Genomic DNA, 12273 nt, shown 5'->3' with positions numbered 1-12273 from the left:
TTATTTGTCTTGGTTTTCCTCCAAGCCCAAGTGCAACACCATCTATGCTGCACAGGCTGAAGCTGACTCATCTAAGCAGACACTGTTAAGTAAATCAGGCACCCTTTTGTTTGCCTTTTGCAAGGGGAAGGTTTTCACAAGCTGTGCAGCTCTGCTAGTGAAGAGGGTCTCATTTTCAGGACAGATGAAGTGACCTGTTGGTGGCTGGAAGCGAAGTTAAAGAACAGCAAAGCGAGCACTTCACCTGAGCAGTGACATGACAAACCCAGAGGCGACAGCAGGGTTTGCCAAGGAGTTTGATTTTATCAGGTTCCCAGGTAAAACAAACACTCTGGATGCGCATGAAAGCACTTCTACAACACATGTCTTAGAGCATGACAAGATTCTTGCTAAAACGTAAAATTTGGATTTACAAAATGTCCCAAACTGTGGATGTTTTGACAGGTAAAGAGGTACCAGGGGTTTCTCCTCAGAAACAGCCAGCAGATATTTGGATAAGCAGTAACATCAGTGCATTTATGGCAACATGACTCAGCCCCAGCATAAGCTGAAGTTCAAATAATGCTCTTCAGAATACCCATAAATGTGATAAAATGTTACAGTCAAGAGCCACAGCAGAGGAAAGGGTCAAGAGCAGCAGCTTTCCACAAACACCAGGAAAAGTAACAAGAATTTTAACTTGCTAAATCTGGGTCAGAGGCAGTAAAATTTCCTTTGTTTGTCTCCATCATTTTAAAAACTCATGAATCCTAAAATGTGCCTTCTGTGTAGCAAGAAAGTATTACTGTGTCTGTATGTATTTCCATCAAAAAGCTCCTATGAGCATCAGTGCATCAGATTTCACTGCCCCTCCCCACCTCAGAATTGCTGAAAATAAACTAGAAAATAGTTCACTAGTTATCTGAGGGGAAACCTGGTAATTTTAGTGGGAGATGGTTGCTTAAGCACAGTTGTCAGGTGCTGAGCACTGATGCATCCAGGCCTTTGGAAATCATGAATGGATGTGAATTTGGCATGCACAGCACAACTCCTACTGCACAGTGTGATGTCCCACTAATATGTATTTGCCTAGAAAACCAACATAGAGCTTAATAATTTAGGTCTAATGTAGAATTTACCGGTGGCATGAATTGCTCCTAATAGGCAATGCATTGAAAATGTGAAATATTGTGAAGTTAACTCTCATAGTTCTGATGTTTTATGAAAAGTGGCCATCCAGCAGATGCCAGAGCATGGAATGCTCTATCCACAGATGACTTTATCTAGTTCTATACCTGTGTAGTCCAAATCTAAGTGACATTTTTGAATTCTAGCAGGAAGAGCTCAATATATCAGATAAAAGACAGTTTCTTTCAATGTTGCATGAAGACCACACTAAGATCTACTTGGAACATTTTCAAGACATCCACTAGCTCTATAAAAATGGTACAAGTTGATTTTTATCAATTATAAATGGATTTGAAGAGCCTGCAATACTTTTTTAAAACATGTATCCTCAAAAGATGAGCTTTGCAAACTGGAACATGGATTTCACCTGCCCTGCTAAAGCAGCTCTGCATTACTGAGATTTTATCAGTCTGATTAGAGGCTTGATTCTGCGTAATGATTCTTGTGCTTCCCAAAGCCCCAGTTTGACACAAAGAGGTCCAGAGCTTCATGACTGCAATGCTAAATTCAGGATTGGACCTGTAATGACCCAAGTACCATTAAACCAACAGCACAAAACTCGTGCTGGGTTTTGTCAGCCTTTCTTTGGGTTATGCTGTTTAGAAACAATTTACAGGGAAGAAAAGAAGAACTGTTGCTGAAGTGAATGCAAAGTATTTCATGAGATGGGTAGGACTGGTATGACTGTACATCCACCCAACCTAAACTCCTCGTGCTGCAGACAGCTGCCATAGCCCCCTCTTCCTTAGCACACAGGTTTATTGAAAAATACTTCAGGTAATCAGCTTAAATGTTATATAGAACATTAAGAGCCTGATTCGATGCCAGAAGAAAACCAAAGTGTCACATGCTATGTATTTTGAGTAGTCTGAATTGTAACACTAAAAGTACCTTATTTCCTTTGGAGAAGCCACAGGCAACCCCAAAAGACCAGAAGAAACCAAACCCTTCAGCAGCAATCTGGAGCAGCGATTTTTGCCGAGGAGGAACACTGAACACTTATTTTCCTCTGAAAAATCAGAGCAGTCACTTTATTCATACGTGGAAACACAACCTCCCCCCTGTGTTTAATGTCACAAAAATGCTAACTGCTCACGGGGGAAATATTAGATCAATGCTAAAAAACAGCTGGGAAAGACCAGGGGAAGCATTGCACAAGCTCTGCAAGCACTTTGTGGAATATTTAGCTGGCACTTTTCTGGAGCGTTTGTGAGCATTTTCTGATATTTCTGAAGGCATGCTGGGAAAATGCTATGGGAAAATAGCAGTCAAGTCGTAGAGCCATATGAAAAAAATCAACAGCAAATAATAATGAAAGAAGCTGATTTATCCCTCAGATAAATCAATGCTAAAGCAGAAATACACTGCATGTAGCAGCATTTCTTGCTAGGAAAGGGCAAGGCTAAGTTGTGTGTTGTTTCTGTAATGAGCTCCCTTCGTTACTACTCCCACCAAGATGAGAGACACATCAATGTGTCTACATATTTCAAGAAATCTGCCAGTCTCCCACCTTCTTCCCTCTTGGCTTACCATTAATTTTAATCAGCTTTTATGAATTTTCAAGAATACAGGCACTGTTTTAACCAAAACACCCTGCTTTGCATTGCGCAGAACCGACTGTCACTTAAGCAATTTATATTCACTGGAGTTGTAGTTGTCTCCTTGGATTTTATCCCTCGAGATACATTTCTTTTTCAGCATCATTTTAAGGATTATACACCCCTCTCCCCTTGTCCTGCTCCGTGTGGGACAGTCTTTCCAACCAAAGAGGAGAAGCAGCTTCCCTAGCACAGCCCCTGCCTCCACCCCCCCCATGTTTTATTTTAAAGCTTTCTCCATAAGTTCATGACTTTGAAAGGTATGTAGACCATACCTTGCAGCCTGTTCTGCTCTACTTTTTTTTCCAGGTTCGTGTGATGTTGCCCTCTTGTGCAGAAACCTCAGTGTCTGAGAGCAGAGTCTTTGTCCTTGTGACAGACTTGTCTCCAGAGAGCAAGAACAACTGCAAAATGCCACCAACAGCGGCAGACAGAGCCCGAGCATTAACATTTACCAGCCAAGGCCCCAGAAGGGTGTATATTCCAGGAAGAAGCCAACCCCTTGAGCAATTTAACAGGCCTGCCAAGGACAGCCAAGTAAAACCAGATGCAGTGGGTTGGATAGATTCAGAATGGCAATGACACGGGTAGGCAGTGGGAGATGAGAAAACGGGGAGGGGACAAGGAGATGAGAGGAGAAATGAAAGGAGAAACAAAAGAGGAGCAACAGGGAGAGAACTGACATGGGCAGTACGTTTGGCAAAATATGAAATCGTGAATTACAGTATTTTACCCTATTTAAAAAACCACCTGTGACATTACCATTTTTATCTGCAGTTTTACCCTGACTTTTGCCTGAAACGGTGCCCTCCTATTTCAGTCTGTTTGTCTTCAGTGAACTCCTGGTAACTGCACATGTGGTCACTTCACACAGCAGAGGTCAATGCAGTACTTTTCTAAAATAACTGAGGCTAATGGTAAGGGAATGGCAAATGTACAACATAAACAAATTTCAGCAACTTGAAAGGGCTTTGCATGCCTTCTGAAATAATTCCTAACACCAGCTCAGTACACTAACCTTTGCCTTTAGAATAGCTATAGTCAGATAAATCATTTAACTCTACCATCGAGGTTGTTACCTTTGGCTTTTTCCATTACTTTCTATCTTGTTATTCAATGACTTAAATCATTCACTAGGGTCTACTTCATCAAGCTCCAATAATCTATAAAAAAACTATTTCTACTATGGGTTTTTTATGATTTTTCACCAGTCAGCCCAGTTTTCTTTTCAAACATTACTGAATTTCTCTCTCCATTGAGGGGCAAAAAAAGTCAATTTCCACCGTGGGTGATAAAAAAAGTGTTGGAAGGCATAAAGCTATTGCAGAATAAACAAATATATCTTTAGGTAATACCTGCCTTCAGAACCAAATAAATTAGTCTTCAGAGACTGGGCTAAAGGGACAGGCTTTGGAGCTTGAGTTGCTTGGGGCTGTAGCAGCACATCTCCACTCTTACTGCACACAGGCAGAAACACAGCACAGAGCAAGCAGGGTCTTATATAAACATGTCTGGGAAACACAACCAGCTCTCTCTTCCCACATGTCTCTTAGCTCCAGTCCTGAGGATCAAACAACAGACTGGGTAGGAAAAGCACCTCCCACCCCCAATATACAGCTGTTTCAATAGTACATGTCAGGAGGGTCCTTGCAGCAAATTTCTGTGTGTGCAGGATGCTGGGTGCAGTCCCAGCTGGCACAGGGTGAGAGGGGTTTGCCTTGGCCTCGAGTACCACCAGTGAGGTCTCCCTGACTTTATGGCACAGAGAGCTTTTACAAAGGGCAGTTATTTTAACTGGGGTATGGAAAAATCTCGCTGTAGTCTTTGTAAATGCTGTCTAATGGAAAATGAATTAGCAGAACAGGAGGAGTAGGTATGGGAGCAATCTCCTAAAGTCTCATTGTTACAAAGCAATACACAAACATACAGCCTAAGCCATTATACTGAAAACAATCATCTTCCTAAAATAGCCTGCAGCAGCAAGCAGCTACAGAAAAGGATCTGTTACCAAACATTAACACTCAGTACTCGTTACTGGTCAGACCTTCTCCTGATGTTTAGCAGGATTCTCTGCAGTTTGGGAGGAAGCCTTGATCCTAAATAAATTGCTAAGCTTTCAGCCTCCCAGTTTAACTATATGGTGGAAAACATGAGCTGCAGTGAAAGGGAAGAGAAGAGAAGCAATACCCCTGGAACTGCTATTGAGACCATTTTCAAAGTTTTATTCCCATTGCAATGTCAATGGAAATTTTTACAGAGAGGTATAAAAGTGGAACAATCCTGATTCATTCTGGAGCTAGTTTTTAGAAAAAATAGGGATATGACACTAAAAGGATTCCTGCCCCACTCCCAACTCTTTTCCCAGAAGAAGGCTTGGCCCAAAGGAGCCACACAGTGGACCTGAGAGACTGGCATGTTTAGTTCAGGAGCTCAGCCCCATGCCTGGCACGTGTCTGGCTGGGCAGTCACAAACTGATAGTTATTGTACCCTGCTCCAGGCCCTTCTGCTCCTCCATGTACACACCAGGCTTGGGAGCAACCTCTGTAGGAGGTGAACTTGTAAAAGCGTGAAACACGAGTGAGAAAGAGTGACCTGAGAACCATTTAACCCAGGTACAAATCCAGATCTCCGAGGACACAAACACACCACAGCTCCCAGAGCTCCCACAAAGTGGGACCAGCTTTGCTCTCCAGAGGAGCCTCCTCACCTCCCAGAGGATGTCAGCTGCTCCCTCAGGAGCCCCATTTGTTTCCTTCTCTGTTCTATATGACACCCACAGCATTTCCTGGGACAAAAAATCTCCATCCTCAGCTCCACCCCCCTCACTATCAAAGCTGCTGACCCTACTCACAGCTCTGCAGAGGGAAAGTTATCCCCACACTGAACATGGAGCACAGAGCTCATTCCAACCTTGACTTACTTGGATATCCACACTGGTCCTCTGCTCCAAACCATCTTCTCCAAAATCTGAAGTTTCAGCCTCATTAGTAAGTCCTCCTAAAAACCCAAACAAATAAGAAACAGTCTCCTTCGTGCTCTTGGTGACTTGTCCTTTAATAGATCTGGTTGAAAAAGTTAAGATCATGCCTATATTAATGTATTTGAAAATTGTCCTTGTTTTGTTGTTAATTAAAACACAGCATTAACTGCATTATTATCATTACTTTGCTAATTTTTTAGAAAACAGTTTCCTTTCATTTTTTGTGTGGCATCTTGGTTAACAAAGTAATTTTCTTTTCAAGACTGGTTATTTCAGGGGGGAAAAAAAGTCTGTATCTATTTCAATACAATTTTATCAAAAAAACCTTGTACAGTAAATTTACATTTTGCATTTAGAAATTGTAAAAAACCCATGGAGAAAATTCCCTTATAATGATCTGTTTCCAGTTTGTTACAGTGACAACAAACTTGACATTTCAAGGAGTTCTCAGAAAATTCTGCTTTTATTTTTTCAGTCAGATCTAGTATTTATATTAAAAACTGTTTTGCCAAGAGGCTCACATTCTGTCACTGACAAATGGAGCAGAGCCTGCCAAAATAGAAAGATACTACTTTTCTTCCTTTTGGAACCTCTGTCAAAGGGCAGAAAAGATCTTGGGAACACCAACGATACTTTTAAGCTAAACGTCTAAAATGTTAATGAAATTTCGGGGCATACTTAATATTGCAAAACCACAAAGGGGGAAAAAAGAAAGGAGAAAGGAAAAAAAGAAGAGAGGAGCTGGAAGCTGCCTAGATCAAGACATTAGAAAAACAGAAATAAGGCTCAAAGTGAAAGAGTTATGAGAGCTGCACAAAATGTTTTTCATTAGAGCAAGATAGCTCTGAATATGAATATTTAAGGAGATCATTGGAATGGATCTGGCACAGCAGGAGGACTGAACTCCAGTCCTGGGATTTTAGAAGCTCCTGACACTCCACATCACCGCATGATTAGAAAGTTACATAAACCAGCCCCTCTGGAAAGGCCTTGGGGGTCTCTGCACCCACTCAGCCATGAATCCTAAAGAAATTCAGAGCTCCCAAAGGACTCTGCTGATGCAAAGAGGAAGAGTCTTCTTACCTTCAAGTGTGATCTTTCTTTTTTTTTAAGAGAAAAAAACCCACAGAACTTCCTCATGTTTCAAAAAAGACCTCCTGTCTCTTAACAGTAAAACCAAGCATGTTTAATAGGTGGGATGTACCTTCTTTCCTCTTCTAAACTGAGTGACTGGGCTCCAGAATACACACAACTCCCATCACTTGCACCATGTTGAATTCAGAGTAAATATTGATGCATATTAATGAGAAAAACAATGGCTTGACCTGGTGTAACCTCACAACCTCACAAAGCCCTGTTACACCCCTCTACCCACGGCTTCATTTTATCCCAACCCCCTCCCAACAAGAAATAAAGAACTCTTTAAAATCTGTGCTTACTAAGTACTGGAACTTCCTTTTTAAAAACTTGTTTTTTAAAGCAATATAAACTCCACAGAAAATCCAAGAGCACTGAATTAAAAGGCTGCCTTAAGCCACCAGCATTTTCTAAACCAACTTGACTATCAGAAAAAGAATAAAAATGTAGCCAAAAGCTCAATTAGGATCAAATTAAAGGTCATCAAGCCCAGAACCCTGTGTCTGAGAGCAATCAGCTGGGGATACTCATCTTGCACAGCCTGTTAGCAGGGATTCTCTCCTAGCTCCTGGCAACCAGTAATTTAGAAACTCCTAGAGACAGAGGTAAGTACCAACAGCTGGATTTATCCTCCAAAGATGCTCTAGGCCCTCCCTGAACCCATAACTACCTCTGGGCTCTGCCTCCTCATCAGGCAAAACCAGCACTGTCCTAACCCTGTTTTGTTTTTCCATCTTGAGGCTCAGCTGACCCAGAAATTGAGAATTTTTACTACACAGCCTGGGCTTTCCACAAGGCTTCTGGTTTCGAACTGACAAATGTTTTTAAAAGGGATTTTTTCCTTAGTTTATACAAATGTAAACAGAGCTGTAAATACATAAGCAGGGCAGCTGCTTACCTAAGGAATAGTGGATGATCTCAAAAGCCTGCTTGTCAAATACACCTCGTGCAAGTATTAACAACTGTTTATTTTGGAAACGGAACAAAAGCATCCTGAGATAAAGCAGCGTTGCTGATGTGGAAAAACCGGAACATTCCACATAATTCACAATCATCCTGCCGGCAAGAAAAGTGGATTCGTTTCCATTCCTGTTCTTGAAAACAGGAATATTTTTCACATCTTAAGAGAAGAGGGTTGGACTTAAAGACTTGAGGAAATGCTTACATGAGAACAGACAGTCACGGATAAATGCAGCTTCACCTCTTTTTCATGGGGCCAGACTGTCAATTAAGGGCAATCAGATTTGTCAGCTCAATACAATCCCAAACACACCTACTCATGTGAAATGCTGCATGTGCAAGTACTATCTGACAGGTCTGTAACATCCATATGCATGGAAAACGGGGAGAAGATGCTCAGCAAATTGTGTTCAGTCAGCACTCTCCATTCTCTGAGCCGTGGGCTGACCTCCACCATTGCTGAATTCATCACACAAACTCCTGGAGAATGTGCCTCTAAATTATGGGCTGTGTTTTATGTCCCACCCATTACCATTGAGTTAATTACAGTCTGGATTTAAACATTATCATTACTTACAACGTGTAAGATGTGTCAAAGGGAAGCAGGCACGTATGATGTCAGTTCTCTCTCTCTAAATTGTTTAAATAAGGGAGGAAAAGACAAAGAAATTATACAGTACAAAATGTGGTGTCTACATCAGAATTTGATACCTACTGCGTGGTTTTGTACTGCTGAGGAAATTCAAAGATTTGTGGCCTTATAAACTGGATACTGAATGCTTTCTGGGATGTAGATCAACAGAAATTTGGAATCCTTGTGTAGTTTCAGGCAAGCAGTGGTCAGGTCTGGGCCTCAGCCTTGTACTCAAATCACAGGCTTACTCAGAGAAAGCAACTGCTCACCAAAACTGGCTCCAATACCCAGTAAAGAACAGCTCGAGAAAAGCAGAATTCAACTTTTAGCACTCAGCTAAAGATTTTCTGAATTACAATGAGCACGTCTATTATCCCACATTTCCTTAAGCCCAGTCTTAAAACTTGGCTAATTCTCCCTTATCACAAAGTGGATTGTTAATAATAAAATGTATAATAAATAACTTCAAGACTCTGAAATATTGTAGTGGTGAATAATGTAATTATTCAGACAAAGAACAACAAAAGTCAACACGGCTGGCTGATCAAATTTCCTAAAAAGCCCCAGAAAGAACATTATTTTATATTTTTCTCTATCCATATTAATATAGGAATGTGTACTTAGAGCCAAAATTCTTGTGGATTTTTCCTCTCAACTACTCATGAATATAATATAAACTTTACTATGACTTTAGCTATGTGAAGAGATGAGGAGAAAGAAGGCAGTTCTGAAAGAAGCTCAAATGTTGCTGGTCCTTCAAGTTTGTCTGAAGACAGCAAGATTTCTGAGGCAGTGAAGTGGCTCTTCAGCAACGACTCAAAAATACGTGTGGAACACCAGGAAAGGATGATCATGTGCTCTCTCTTCTTGCTTAAATGTTCCTCCTGGAACAGAGGGATCTGACTTGGATTTTTGATGCCACTTGGCCTGCTGTTTATACACCATTTACTTCTAAGAATCCACTTTAATATTGTACTGACCTTCTACCCACGTAAAATCCTGAAATCCGGATCAGCTGCCAAGTCAGAGTTTAACCTTTCGCAAAATACTTAAAATAAATGTCATATAAACTGTTATCATTACGAACCATCTCTACTGTGCTTGATAGTTCTCCCATCGCAAGTCTGACATTTTATTTGGTCCACATTCCCCAGCTCTTCTGTGCACCTTCTATTAATGCAAACTTACATTTCTGCCAGCGGTAAAAATAAAGGATCGAAGCAAGTTCACTTGAAATTTAATGATAGCAGCCACACAGATAGATAAAGAAATACATGGAAGACACAGTTAGTACAAAAAAGGTCATAAAATGTCAAAGAATACAGAATCTTTCAAATCTGTAACTCCGTGCAGTGTGTCAGTGCTTTGCAATGAACAGAAGGTTGAGAAGATCTTAACATTTTAGATACATTTTAATATATCTCACATATTCTAAACACACTAAATTTTAAGTATGTCCAGGACCACTATGAGTTGCAGTTTCCAAAAGGCTTCAACTCATGACCTAAGTGCACAAGGAAGACCACGTTACCTTGGAAGTGTCCTATTAACCTTAGGGGGGTTGTCAGAATGACACAGATGGTTGACATGGAGAAGAACTTGACTCTTTATCTGCATTACCTAATAATTTCCATGTTTTTAAAGGCGAATTGATGCAAAAAAAATCAGGTTTCTTTCAAAGACCTCATAATCCACTGTAAAATGATGCCAACCTTTATGGACAAAAGGTGGGTTAAGATGAATGGCATTTGATTTTCTGTGAGACCGGAAGCCTCACAGCAGCAGGAAAAAAAACTAACAGACTGACTGAAACCTGCAGCAAAAGCCTCAGCTTTGCAGCCCTTTGAGAGCTGGCATTGTGCCTGTGCTACATCCCAAACATGCCCTCACCCTCCTTATGACAGGACAGCAAAGTTAAATGAGAGAGCCCTAATGGCTCAGCAGTGGTCCCACCCCAGCACTACCTCTGATGATGAGAGAACTGACTAAATAAAAACGACCTTCCTGAGCTGTGGCAGTGTAATTTCAGCCCTGGAAACCAAACCTCAGTTACAAACCTCAGGCTTTGAAAATAACATTAAAGGCTCATGTTGAGAGGCTGCTTTTTAAACATTTTTTTTTTTCAAGGGAGAACTGAAATGTGTCTCCAGTAGGGAAAGCTCCATGTGTGCCTTCTCCCATGGACAGCAGCAGCAGGGAGAGGGGAACTTCAATTCCCTGTCAGCACTCAAACTGTAGTCTCAGCGCAAGCCTTCAGTGGCCTTCAAAAGTTTTAATTTATAAATAAAGTATCTATTCCTACATAAATGTCACATTAAAGCATATCACACAATTCAGCACACCATCTGCCTAGCCATGACTCCGAGTAAAAATGTTATTCCAGTTCTTGCCTATATTTTCCATCCAAATATTTGTATAGTTTCGAATAGCCGGAGGAACCTGGTGCTGACGTCATTCTCGTGGAAATCAATAAAAGCCCTGCCTCTGGCTTCCACACGAGTGGCCTCGAGCATCCTGGAGTGACAGCTTTGAAATGCTAAACCCAAACTGCCACGGCTATCACTGAAGGAATTAATTTCTTTCTGTTTACAACCATCCCGAACGCATGAGGCACCTTATAAACTTGGGTAAAGAGGGTCATAAGACAGTGGTCGTTAATTTAGAGCAGTTATCTTAAAACAACCCGTTCAGAACTAGTTGTGCTGATGGATTTCACCATCAGATGCTACAGCAGTTACCACGGTGAACACCAACGTTCAAGTCACTCAGCTGCATCCCCATGGAATCTGAAGTTTTATCTCATATAAAATGCCTCTGGAAAAACAGATGTCGTGATTAGTAACAGCTATTCCAGTTTTTGTGACAAACTGCAGAACAACAGCGTCCTACCAGTGAGGTGTGTAGTGACATTGCAGATAAAGGGTGGAGACTCAGCAGTGCAGGGCTGGTGACCCCAGTGGATGGAGGGAGGAAAGAGGTGTGGCATTGCAGCAAGGGGAATGGCAGGAGAGATTGGTGAGCAGAGATATCCTGAGGAGAAAGAGAAGGGAAAGAGGAGAGATGCAAAAGGCAGTGAAGCGCGAGAAGAAAATATGAGAATCACTACTATAGTTCAAATAGAATAATGCAAAAGTCAGCAATATACATGTATTAATTAAACTTTATCACCATGGCCCTGGAGTGTGCACGACCTTCAGAGGGAGTTACAGAAACCTACATGCACAGTCCCATATTACAACCTTTACTTTCTTTTTTTGAAGGAACAAATCTGTAAAAAATTCCTTAGCTAGGTATATCACCCTAAATATATGATGCACACTTTCTTCAGCAGGGCAATGAATACAGCCAAAAGCTACCTTAAGCTTTATGGAACATTAATAATTAAAACGAGGACCACAGATGGAATTCATATTTGAAAAGTGAAAACCCTTAATACTAAAAACTACCTGCCTGAGACTGAAATTGGAGCACAGTTGTGTAACCACGAATCTGTTACCTTCTAGAGGTCACTAAAACACAAATAATCATCCCAGGCATTCAGAAAGTCGTTTTACTGTGATATAATAGACATACACTAAAGGTCACTTGAAACTGAAGTTTCTAGTCGGCTTCTGCTTTGCCATAAAGCAAAACACATTAAAAGAACAATTGAGCTGGTGTGTGGCTGTGGTGCATGTGAGAATTCTGCGTCGCCATCCACAATGAACAAACCTGGTCTCTTTTATTGCTTTTTTTCAGTATTTGAATATCAGCCTTGTAAGAGAAATTGTTTTTGCCTAATGCTATGTCTGGTGCT

General features: G+C 41.1%; 1 long non-coding RNA gene across 1 annotated transcript in view; it reads right to left on the bottom strand.

Moving 5' to 3' along the window:
- The window catches only part of LOC108504632, a 171157-nt gene extending 159654 nt beyond the window's left edge, over positions 1–11503 (bottom strand). Inside the window, exons 1-2 of the long non-coding RNA XR_001877189.1 lie at positions 11367–11503; positions 5687–5763 (exon numbers count right to left, since the gene is read on the bottom strand). This is a non-coding gene — a long non-coding RNA (uncharacterized LOC108504632). The remainder of the gene's footprint in view (positions 1–5686; positions 5764–11366) is intronic.
- Positions 11504–12273: the final 770 nt, after the last annotated feature.

Source organism: Lepidothrix coronata, unplaced genomic scaffold (assembly GCF_001604755.1).
Source record: "Lepidothrix coronata isolate B3197 unplaced genomic scaffold, Lepidothrix_coronata-1.0 Scaffold170, whole genome shotgun sequence".
Taxonomy (NCBI): Eukaryota; Metazoa; Chordata; class Aves; order Passeriformes; family Pipridae; genus Lepidothrix; species Lepidothrix coronata.
Note: the sequence above shows the minus strand (reverse complement) of the source record. Positions and strands in the feature narration are given on the sequence as shown.